The following is a 12,071-nucleotide window of genomic DNA, read 5'->3' on the forward strand; positions in this document are numbered from 1 at the left end:
GTTAAATTGCTATATATACAATATAAACATATTTTTAGTAGGTCCTTGAATATAATCTACTCCTCAATAACCCAAATGACTGTTCTTTTTTTTAAACAGTTGAAAATAAAGACAAAACAAATTTTCTAGTTCCATTATTTACAGCTTTTAGTTTATATTCTCCTTAAAACTGTCAGTTTGATGTCTTCTGAAGGTAAATTTATTATCTTTTATAATAAGGCAGTCCTGGAATCAGAAAAAATCTGAATTTACCATTTAATTAATCTCAATTGGACTCTGTAATAGACATAGATTATAAAATATTCTAATCACCTAATAATGGTTTTCTAGCATCTGAAATGATATAGTTGAAATATACAGCAAAATGTGGTACTTTTATGAGAACAACTATAAAATCAGATCTTTTGCAATAAAAATAAGACAAGTAAAAAATATTTTGAGGGGAAATTATCCTATGTCACAATATAAAAGTCAGTTTAGAAAGCTCATAAAGAGATTTCCACTTTTGGAAACTTAGAATAGATATATTCTTCCCCATTCCTCCACTAAGTACAGTTAAAATCCTTTGACATAATATATAATGCAAATTTAGGCAGACTCTAGAAAAGACGGAGAGAAGACAGCAGATAGTCTAGGGATATAGTAATTGAGTAATGACATAGTGATGGGTTCTTTGGATTTTCTCTGCTTGATATATGACAGATTTGGTTCTGGGGAACCAGCAATCCCGAAACACCAACACACAGACAAAAATAGCCCCAAGAAAAGCTCATTCTTTCTAGCCAAAGGTCCAGGAAAAGGGAAGCCTAGCAAGACAGATAAATTTTAGCCAATAACTGCTCTAGCCCAGCAAAACACCAGAGAAAAAACCGTGGCGCCACTCCTATCCTTACTGAAAAGGCTGAGTCTGGAACCTTCCTGTCCATTCTCACCAGAGTATAAGATACCGCTTGCCCCGCTATCACCCTGCCAGTGTGGTGTCAGAGAAGGCCAGGTGGAGAGCCCTCATTTTTTTTCCCCCTACAAGCCAGTAAGAGGCCCTTTGCACTAGCTAATAATCCTATGTAATTCAGAATCGAGTATACTTTATTGAAAAATTTTTTCATTGACATGTAATCTAACTGGACATTTTTAAGTTGCTAGAAATGGAGTCACTAGCAGTATTTAAGTCTTTCCAAATTTGTGAAATAATTTCTTGTGACACCTTCAAATACTCGAAAATTAAAAGCATAATGGTATAAGCCATCATATCTTTTACAACTCAGGTCTTCCCTTCTGATTACTTGAGGCGCCCATTTGAATGCCTTGCACATAGTATATCTGCAATATGTGCCTGCTGAATTGAGGTGGTTTGGTGTTATAGAAACAGCATGGACCTGGGAACATGAAAATTGTGTTCTAGGCCTAGATCTAATAGAATTAGCTGTGTGACCTAAGTAAATCATTTGTTGATCTTATACTTTGATTTCTTTGTGCATTAAATTCAGAGATGGAGAAAGAACATACTAACTTATCTCTAAGTCTTCTTGTATTGCCTTGTGACCCAGTAAATACTATTAACCTATTTCCAGACTCTTACAGTAATTTCCAGACTGATCTCTACTCTTCAAATTTCACATTGTTAAAAAACAAAATTCAGCTGAGTAAATTTTAAAGATCTTATTGGCCTTATTCAACAATTCATAAATTGGGCAGCAGCCATCTAACATATAGAAAGGAGCTCTTAGGCGCTGAACAAAATGAAAGACTGAAAGGCAGAATGGAGCAGGAATAAAAACGTTATGCCAGGCAAAAGTGAATTGATTATTGCAAGATTACTTCCTTTAGAGGATGGTAGAGGTTTATCAGGTAGATGACCTAACTAGTGCTGATAAGGCAATTCCTGATTGACTCGCTTAAGATTCCTTTTCTGGGAGAGCTGAAATTGTAATTAAGTTAGGTCTTGGTTTGATGACATGGGGCTTAGCATCAGTGACTCCATTTTGGGTCTGTTCTCTTGTTTTTGATGCTATCTATTCATTGCTCCAGTTAATCTTCCTGAAAGATTTGCTTGATCATTTCATTTACTGTTATTAAAATCGAAACAAGAAAAACAAACAAAATCTCTCTACTATGCACTAAACAAAACTTAAAACCCAGACTTTCAGTTTGGCTTTATAAAATCCCCATGAACCATCACCTGTCATCATTCCCTGCAACAACAGGATTCTAGCCTGACCCATTGCTGCCACTCACCAGGCACAGCTAAGCTCTGCTTCTGTGTCTTTGACGTATAACATTCCTTCCACCTAAAATGCCTCTCCTTTCCTTTTCTTTTCCATTTTTCTGCTTACAATAGCTCATACTTATCGAGGGCTCATTTATACTAGCAAACACACTAAAACTTTTACTGCATATTCTCATTTTTAATTCTCACAATGACCCTCTCAAATTGGCCCATTTTACTAATAAGAAAACTGAGACACAGAGGTTAAATGAGTTTTCCAAGGTCAAGCAGACAATATACTAGCAAAATGGGGAAATGAGAAGATGTCTGTATTGTAAGTTAAATGAGTACATAAACTTCAACAGGAGATGAAAGGAAAGATCATCACGTTGGTTTCTAAGATTATAGTAATAATATCTACCTCAAAAATAATTTAAATTTTACAAAGAACTTTCATATTCTCTGTCCTATTTTATTTTATTTATTTATTTTTTAAAAATTCAATGTCAGCAGAACCTTAGGTTTAGGAGAAAAAAAAACATGTAATGGAATTAAGAGAATACCATTTGAAAACTTAATAATTACTTTCCAAATTGAACATAAAGCTGAAAATAAAATGATTATTTCATATTACTTTTTGGTTGTAATAAAAATATTAAAGCACATTTTTAAAAGACTGTAAAGAACTTCAATAGAACATTGATTTCCTTAAAGAAGGTATGGAAATCTTGATGTTTAAAAATTTTAAACATAAAATCATAAGTTTAGTTGAATATAATAAGTCCCTCCACCTCATCACAATGCCTGCCTAATTGGAGGGTAAGTTTGGTGTTATTAAAGCTTATCCCTATATATATATTTTAATTTTGAGCCTTCAACCAGTTGACTAGGGTAGGCTTTCAAAAGATTTGAGAGGCCTTTGTTTGTTGAACAAATACTTTATATTCACCATTGGAAAATAGGTTAAGCCTGCTGTGTCAATTAGCTTAATTGATGGGAACTTCAATTGGTCCTGGGGTGCGTTAATTTTCTGAGGCGAACCTGTTGAGAGAACTACTTAGAGAAACTTTCACAGTTGGGAAAGCTTTCAAATGCACTTGACTTAATCTAAGATCCAGTTACCATACTTTCACACATATTAAATGCCCCAAATCCTCCTTGCTTCAACACCTTTGATATCAAGACCATCTTTGGTTCCTTCTGCCTGCAGTTTTCTTTATCTTCCTCCCACTTAGACAAGAAGGACAAGATTTGTCCTGATCCCTCCAAGGGGTAAAATTAAGACCAGTAGCTTGACAAGTGCTATTTAGTGTAAGAACGTTCTCAAGGTTGTCTGCATGTATGATAGCATGTGTAGTTTGGGGGTGGGTCATAAATATATATGTGTTTGTGGGTGGGTGCATCCACACAGCTGTGTAGCTCTTTTACATATATCATGACACAGCATCCTAGCAAACCTATAAACTATTTATCTCATCTTATAAATGGAGTAACAAACCTTATGCAAGGTTGCATAGCAGAGCCAGGATTTAATTCCAATATCAAAAACTGAGATCTTTTCTCTACATCATCTGCAGTCCAGACGATCATTTTGTTCAAAAACAAAAACAAAAACAAATTAACACTATGAAATCTTCTGATTTAAAATCTGCTTCTGATTTAAAATATTTGAACTTTTAATAAATAATTTAATTTTACAGATCACATTGGAATCATAAAAGGGAAGTACATTGAGGGTTCTATTTTTCTTGTAGTCGCGCTGACTTAAGGATGAGGAATTGGTCAAAAGAAAACACCACTGTAATATCTTACTCATCCTGACTTTTTTGATCAGGATAAAACTGTATTAGAACCAACATGTGCATTAAGGAAAACTGGTTCATAGTGGGTTACCTCTTAAAAACAAACCTAAAATAGGAACTAAACTAAGAGAAATTATATGAGTCAAAATAACTGCACTTAGAAACCTCGTTTCTTTTAGTTATAAGGACACAATCTAAAAGAAACAGGTATGTTTACTTTGTTTGTAAAATCATACTTATAGTGACCAAATCTAGTCATAAAGATTTAAAGGAGATTTTTTTCTTGATTAGTTAATAAATATACAGTCACAGTTTTAAGATATATAATTGAAATAAGAGTATACCAATATAGAAGCAGGCAAAGAGCATTGCTGTGATATACAAGCACGTAGATACATTTTGAACGTTTTCCTTTCTTTTCTCATTATGCAAATTCTGATGTAGCATTTGAAATCGTATATGTTTTACAAACTGGAAAGGTTGAGTCAATACCTAATTTATCATCATTTTGGTTTTTGTCGCCTTTGCAGTCTCTTGGATATATTTTTTATTGTACTTGTGTCCTGCATATTAGTCTTCTGTTCTTTAGTCCTGGCTGTGGAATTCCCTCATTCTTTGATCACAGATGCAGTGTAAGGCCTTTTCAGTCCGAGATGATCTTTTGGACCAGTGGGAGCAGTCCTAGTGGACTCATTGATGGATGTAAGTTGATTTTCTCCTGCCGAACCAGACAAAAGGGCTTGGGTATTTATCAGGGCAAGTTCTTCATCAGCTATTGAATCACCTTCCAAAAGAGAGATGTCATTAAATTTTTTAAGTGGAGTCATCTGAGGAGAATTCAATTCTTTTTTCTTCATAGGTGTTTCATATTTGTTGTCACAACTCCGTGGTGGCTGAAATGCCTTCTGTGCAGCTGGAGAAACAAATGTACAAATGGGACTGACAGGTGGAGGTACAGGCAATCTGCTCAAGAAATCCAAGGCTCTTCTCTTTTTGCAGTTTTTTGGGTCATCAGTCTCTTTCTCCCCTTTGCAACAAGACTTTGAAGTCATTTGGGCTGCTACAGGTGTGGAGAAAGACTTCCCTTTGAGCTTACAAAGTGATAACTGTCTCATGAAAGGCAGAGCAGCACATGCTAAAAAATATTCAAGCATTTGTTGGAGAGATAGGAAGGCATTGGGCTAAGATCTTGAACATATCTCAGACCTGACAGCTCAGTCTCTTTCTGAAATGTCTGAAAATTAATGAGATCTGTAAACATTCTTAGGGGCTCGCTCTCTCTCTCTCTCTCTCTCTCTCTCTCTCTCTCTCTCTCTCCCCCTCCCTCCCTTCCTCCTTCCCCCCCTCTTGTGGCATAAGGCCCATGTATAAGAAGTGATGAAGACAATAACAAGCAAAAATTTGGCCTCTGTAACCTAATCCTTTTTGGCTTTGCAGCTGATTGCCAGGTTTCCTCCCAGCCACCCTTACCCTCCCTGCCTAAGGCTGTTGATTGGTCTAACACCTTAGCCTCCTTGCTCATCAGCATTCACTTCTACAGAACTTTTACATTAATTTCACTTAATGTAAAACCACCTTCTTATTACACTCTGAACATTTTCATCTCTCCAAGCGCCTGAAATTCTGTGACTTTCAAATTTCTGTCTTCAATGGGAACCAGTGCCCTTTTGAATATATCTATTTCCCCAGTGGATCCCATTACCTGGATGTATAGTTCTTCCAATCTAAAATGTCCAAAATATACACCATAATCTTTATCTTTGCATCTATCTCCTCTTTGATTCTATTAAACCGTAGCCCCAGGAGTCTTTGAATTTACCTTTGTCTCCTACTGTTTTCTAAACTACAGATCCAATTGGCCACAATTAGGTTAATTTAATGGGACTTTACCACTTATACATCTTTTGCCTCATCGGCCTTTTTCCTTTGGCTCTGAGACCAGGCTCTCTTCCCTTCTGGCCTGATCTACAGTTGTCACCTTCTTCAAGAGTTACTATTATAGAATAGATCTGATAATGTCTCTTCCAAGCTAAATTAATGTAAAATAAATATTATTTATGTGCATTACTTTTCCTTTTTTAAGTTGTAGAAAATATACAACTGTCTTGCCAAAGCCAGTTAATTGCAGAATTGAATATCAATCCTTTCTTAATACAACCTCTTTCTACTACCCCAGGCTAGATCCATCAAAGACTCCTCTTTATATGTAGGCTGAAACTCTAATTCCTTTGAAATGGTCCACCTTTAAAATTTCACCTTCTTTTACTCCCACACACTTAACTTATGCTTGTTTTCAAAACTACTTGTCATTTCCCTCAATGAGCAGATCTTCATAAATTCATACATGCTCCATTGATTGTCATTAGAGAGGTCAGGAGTGTCCAGTCACTAATAATTAGACATCTCTGGGGGACTTGAATTCTCCATGAGCAAGGTTCAAGGGGCACGCCAGAACTCTGCAACCCCCAACACTCACAACTTTGTCACCAGCATTCCTTCTTGAGACCATCAGGAATGATTACATTGTGCTCTTTATTCCTTTTCATGTCATTACTATAGAAACCCTAGTCTCCTACATTAATGCTCATCCCTTGGAAATTTGAATTTTTACATTCTGAAAATTATCTTCTCTGACCTCAACTCCCACTCCTCCCCTGCTGGAGGGAGATTTACATTTAGAGTCTTTTGTCATTAATCTATCACCACGTCTCTCTATTGATTCAACTATCATTCCCTAGGGTCACTAGTCCTTCTTTGATGTCAGGGCTGGGTTCACTGTAGTTCTCTCCAACACTGCTATCAGAACTCTTTGAGATTTCGCTATCCATGAAGATCCTTCCAACATTCAGATCTCTCAGTAAATTGATCTCTTCCACTCTACCATAGCCACACATTCTCATTATATCCTGGTGCTCATGACCAATGACTACCTCCCGTCCAAAATCTCAACATCACACCTCCCACTTCCTCTCTTTCTGGCTCATTCCCTGTAGTGCTCCAACTCTAAAAATCCTCCAAAAATAAGAAAATATCTGATTTTATGACTTCTCAGTGTCTGTTAGCTCCTTAAATTCTCACTTCCCTCCTTATTTAGATTAAATTTCCTAGTCAGTTATTACAGTGGTTCTGCTTCCTTTCATAAACACTCAACCTCCTTGCCCTCCATGCAGAGGAATATGTCTGGAGAAAAAATACCATCATGCTGACTGGACACTCTTTATAATTATGATCATTAACCTCAAGTGGTTTCTTAATGCTGCCCAGTAAGCATACTTCATTTTGCTATTACTATTCACAATTCCACTCTACAATGGCACTGTTTCATAGCTTTTCTTTTCTCAAACTTCCAAAATCTCCCCTCTCATCATCATTCTCAGCTGATCATGTGCCTGCTATTTCAGAGTCAGCCACATAATTTGCAAGATGAAATACAAAATAAAAATGCAGCGACTCTTATTTAAAAAGCAGGAAAAAAGTGACATTAAAAGTACTAAAATATAAAAACTTTTCCTTTCATGGTCTCTCACAATGTCGTGGCATTTTTACTTTGTAGTTAATCTTGTCCCAAGTAAAGAAAAATTTTAAAAGTTTAATTTATTATCATGAATTTTACCATTCATCTTTATATTTTGCAATGCCAGTTTTAAGTGCAAAAATAAGATTATTTAACTTGTATGAAGAATCATCAAAATTACAAAATTTACATTTTGTGGTTTATATATGCATATGTATTTTATTTTTATCAGAATAGAGGAAATGTTGCACAAAACTAACCAAATATTTTCTTTTCCCTTCTTTATTCGTGCACATTCTGTCTAAAGTCTCTACCTCAGCTTACTGCCGAGTGAGGAAAAACTGAAAGAAAAAGAAGTATGGGTTGCCCTGTGTTTCCCTTTCACGTCATCATTTTCAGTGTAAGTAGTCAGCTACTACAGCGAAGTAACTTGAATAAGAAAAGATATAACAGGTTCCTTAATTTTCTGTGTTTCTTGGATCACTATTGCCTTTTTTCTGAGTTGGCAGCAAATTCTTGTACAAACTGAAAGTGTGGCTTCTTGGGCTGTCAGTGTCCCAGGCTTTCCCAGTTGTAGGCTGGCCTACCTTGTACTTGCTTTGAGTCTTGCTGAATTCCCACGCATAGTGAATCCACTGGAGTTCTGTGTTCACAGGGCATCATGAATACTATATGTGAAGGGGCTAGCAAGAAAGAGAAGATGCACATATTGTGTGTATCTCCTCTGCTCACCCTCATGTTCCTTTGTCTCATTGGACTTTACGAAAGTTCAAAGATAAATCTTTTAAGAATTTTATAACATCAACAACAGAGATTTAAAATTTGTGGGACCCTTCTGTGCATCGGGTCCTATGCCGTCGTGTGGGTTGCATACCCATAAGCCTGGACCTGTCCTGTTACATGAGAAATAGAAATAATCAGAAGAGAACTTTCATCATCTCCTGCTACTACACTCTCACCCCAACTTACCTCTCAACCCATACCCTCAGCTTCCCACCTGTTTGGTGAACCGTCCACACTCCTGTTTGAATTCAACCCCTCCACGTCTATGCTGGATCTCTTACATTCCAACTATTCAAAATGTTGCATTTCTCCTTTTTCTCTTGTTCATCTCTCTGCTGGATCATTCTCATCAGCAAACATATTGTTATCTATCCCATATTAAAATTTTCTCTTGACTCCGTCACACAATCAAGCTACCATGCTATACATCTCCCCATCTTTAAAGTAAAAAATTCCTCAAAGAATTGTTTATTCTTACTGCATCCAGTATCTCTCCTCACATTCCCACTTGAATTCACTCCAATCAGGTACCGCCATCCAAACCACCTGTGATCATTAGTGGCATTGTTTTACTAATTCCAGTGGTCAGTTTGTAGTCAAATTCTCATTTATTTTATCCATTGCAACATTCTCTCATTTTTGATACCCTCTTTTTAGTTAGCTTCTGTGATGGTTAGTTTTATGTGTCAGTTTGGCTAGGCTATGGTCCCTAGTTATTTGGTCAAACACCAGTTTGGATGTCGGTGTAAAGATATAATTTTAGATGAGATTAACATTTAAACCAATAGACTTGGAGTAAAGCAGATTACCCTCCATAATGTGAGTGGGCCTCATCCAAATAAAGGCCTTAGAGAAAAAAAAGACTAAAGTTCCCCTAAGAAGAGGGAATTCTGCCTCTAGACTGCCTTTGGACTCAAGCGGCTATTCCCTGGGTCTCCAGCCTGCTGTACTACCCTGCAGATTTTGGATTTCCCACCCTCCACAATTGCGGGAGCAAGTTCATGGATAGATATAGATACAGATATAGATATGGATATAAATATGGATATAGAAATGGATACAGAAATAGATATAGCTATTTCCTATTGGTTCTGTGTCTAGAAACTCTAATAAGCTGCTAAGAATCCAAAGTCATCCACCCAGTTTTGATCTTACCTCTCAAGCTACTCCGAGTTGCTGTATTTTTTTTCCATTTTTCCCCATTTTCCCTGATCTCTAAACTTTGGAGTACTGAAGGGTTTGTCCTTGGCATTATTGTCTCTGCTATTTACATTCATTCTCTTGGTGATCAAATCCAAATATACATTTTACCATATTTGCTTTATTATTTCCTCTGTGTGTATATTGGGGGGAAGGTGTATAATTAATTTTTTGTACTATTTTACAGTAAGTCACACATGTTATTTCCCACTTTCCCAAAATACTTCAGTGTGCATTTCCTAAAATCAAGGATATTCTCTTATATAACCATAATATAATTATCAAAATTATAATTGATATAATACCATTATTTAATGTAATAACTTCATTAAAATGTCATCAAATGTCCCACAAGTGTCCTTTATCACAACGGGGTCACATATCACATTCACTTGTCAAGTCTTTTGAGTTTCCTTTAATATGGAGCAATTCCTCAGTCCTTCTTTGTCTTTTGTGACATTGATATTTGAAAAGTACAGAGCATTGATTTCATAAAATGTCTCTCAAGTTGGGTTTTGTCTGATGTCTCCACATGATTATACTCAGGTTATGTATTTTTGGCAGAAGCACTGTGAATGATTGCTTTTTGATTTCTAGCCTGAGCTCTTTGCCTTTCAGCAAGTAGCCTCAAAGTCATTTTGTTAAGTGAGAATGAGATCATACTGGAGTAGGGTGGGCACTAATCCAATATGACGGGTGTCCTTATAAGAAGGGGGATTTTGGACACAGAAACACACATAGGGAGAAGGCCGTGTGAAGATGAAGGCAGTTATCAGGGTGATGCCTCTACAAGCCAAAGATTGCCAGCAACCCACCAGAAGCTAGGACAGAAACATGGAACTGATTCTCACTCATAACTCTCAGAAGGAACCAATCCTGTTGACACATCATTGATCTCCAACTTCTAGAACTGTGAGACAATACATTTTGTTGTTTAAGCCACCCAGTTTGTGGTACTTTATAATAGCAGCCCTAGCACAATAATAAACTACCCATCCATTCCACTCTTAGGTATTTACCCAAGAGAAACGGAAGTATATGTCCAACAAAGAATTACACAGGGATATTCACCACAGGTTTATTTTTAATTGCCCCAAACCAGAAACAACTTAAATGTTCATCATCAGATTAATAGGTAAATAAAATAAATTTTAGTTTGTTTATATAATGAAATATTATGCAGTAGTTAAAAGAACAAACTACTGATAGACACCAAATGAATGAATACATTAAAAAAAACTGCTGGATGAAAGAAGTCAGGAATAAAAAATACATCCTACTATAATGATTCAATTTAAATGAAATTCTAGGAAATGCAAAACTAATTTATATAGTCAGAAATCTCATCAGTGTTTGGGAGGACAGAGATTGACGGATTGACTGGGAAAGGGCACCAAGGGACCTTTTTGTGGTGATGAAACTGTACCTTGATCGCAGTGGTGCTTATATTTGTCAAAACTTATTGAACGCTACACTTAAAAACGGGAACTTTTATTTTGGAAGTTTGATTTTTAAAAATGTATGGTTAGTAAAAAGAAAAGTTAAAAAATACTTAAGATGGAAAGAATACATATAGAAACAATAGTGGTTGCTTATTTTGTTTTAATTCTTAATGTTTTATTGTTCATTTTCTAAACAGCATGATAAAACCTCTAGCTATACGGTCATTATTTTTTAATGGCCATACTCAGGATTTCTGACATTGTCTCAAAGCTGTCACTGAGAATGTTGTTGGGTGTTATGAAAATAAGCTAGAAAACTGGAAATTAGGTTGGAAATAAACTCAGGTAAAATTGAAAAAAACACACTGTTTGCTCTGGGGATTTGGATTATTGATAAGAAGGGGTTGCTTTTCACTTAGAATTTGTTAACAATGCACAGTGTTTGTTATTTTTATGCAATATTTTGACTATAAATTTATACTTGAAATGATAAATTTAGGTGTGGCCTCTTATTTTTGAATTTCCACTCCCTTGGCTATAATTTTTTAATTTTAGGAGATGTGGTTGTGGTAGAGTATCTCAGAGCAACTTTCTGATCAACAAGGCAATTAACAGCATTGAAAACGATACAAAACTTAATTAGGTCTATATTCAGGTACTCTCTGTTAGGACTCTAAGTTAGTATTCTCAAACTTGGCTACACATGAAATCACCTCAAAAATACTTACACCTGAATCTCATACCTATTTCTTTTTAATTGTCCAGGAAATGGAATTTTAAAAAGGTCCCAGTTGATTCACATGTGACGCCAATGTCCATAAATGCCCTGGGGCACTTTCCGGGGTTGCCATATGACTGATAACCTGTACTAAGTTAGGAGCTCAGGGTTTCAGGACTGTGGTTGACTCTAGTCTTCACCAATGAATCGGTTGGTTTCTGTGGATGAAAGGCACCTTGATGTGTTTTTTGCTATTCAAATTATCGCCTTTACAATACTTTATCTGAAGCTTCTACTTTGAAGTTGTAGAGTTGTGGAAATGGTTGCTTTAGAGATAAAACATCATCAGTAAAATGTTAAAAATGTATTCCAGTACAGTGAATTTCTAAAGTACATTCTTGTTCAG

The 12,071-nt window shown here is 36.0% G+C and overlaps 1 long non-coding RNA gene across 1 annotated transcript; it reads right to left on the reverse strand.

Annotated features, from left to right (window-relative positions):
- Positions 1-1,643: 1,643 nt before the first annotated feature.
- On the reverse strand, positions 1,644-10,254 carry LOC113606083 (uncharacterized). The gene is made up of 3 exons (XR_003427447.1): positions 10,243-10,254; positions 6,167-6,172; positions 1,644-1,747 (listed from the first exon to the last, which is right to left on the reverse strand). It is a non-coding gene; the product is annotated as an uncharacterized LOC113606083 (long non-coding RNA).
- Between the last annotated feature and the right edge of the window lie 1,817 nt (positions 10,255-12,071).

This window comes from Aethalodelphis obliquidens, unplaced genomic scaffold (assembly GCF_003676395.1).
Source record: "Aethalodelphis obliquidens isolate GAN/ISIS:26980383/991018 unplaced genomic scaffold, ASM367639v1 scaffold3, whole genome shotgun sequence".
NCBI classification, from domain to species: Eukaryota; Metazoa; Chordata; class Mammalia; order Artiodactyla; family Delphinidae; genus Aethalodelphis; species Aethalodelphis obliquidens.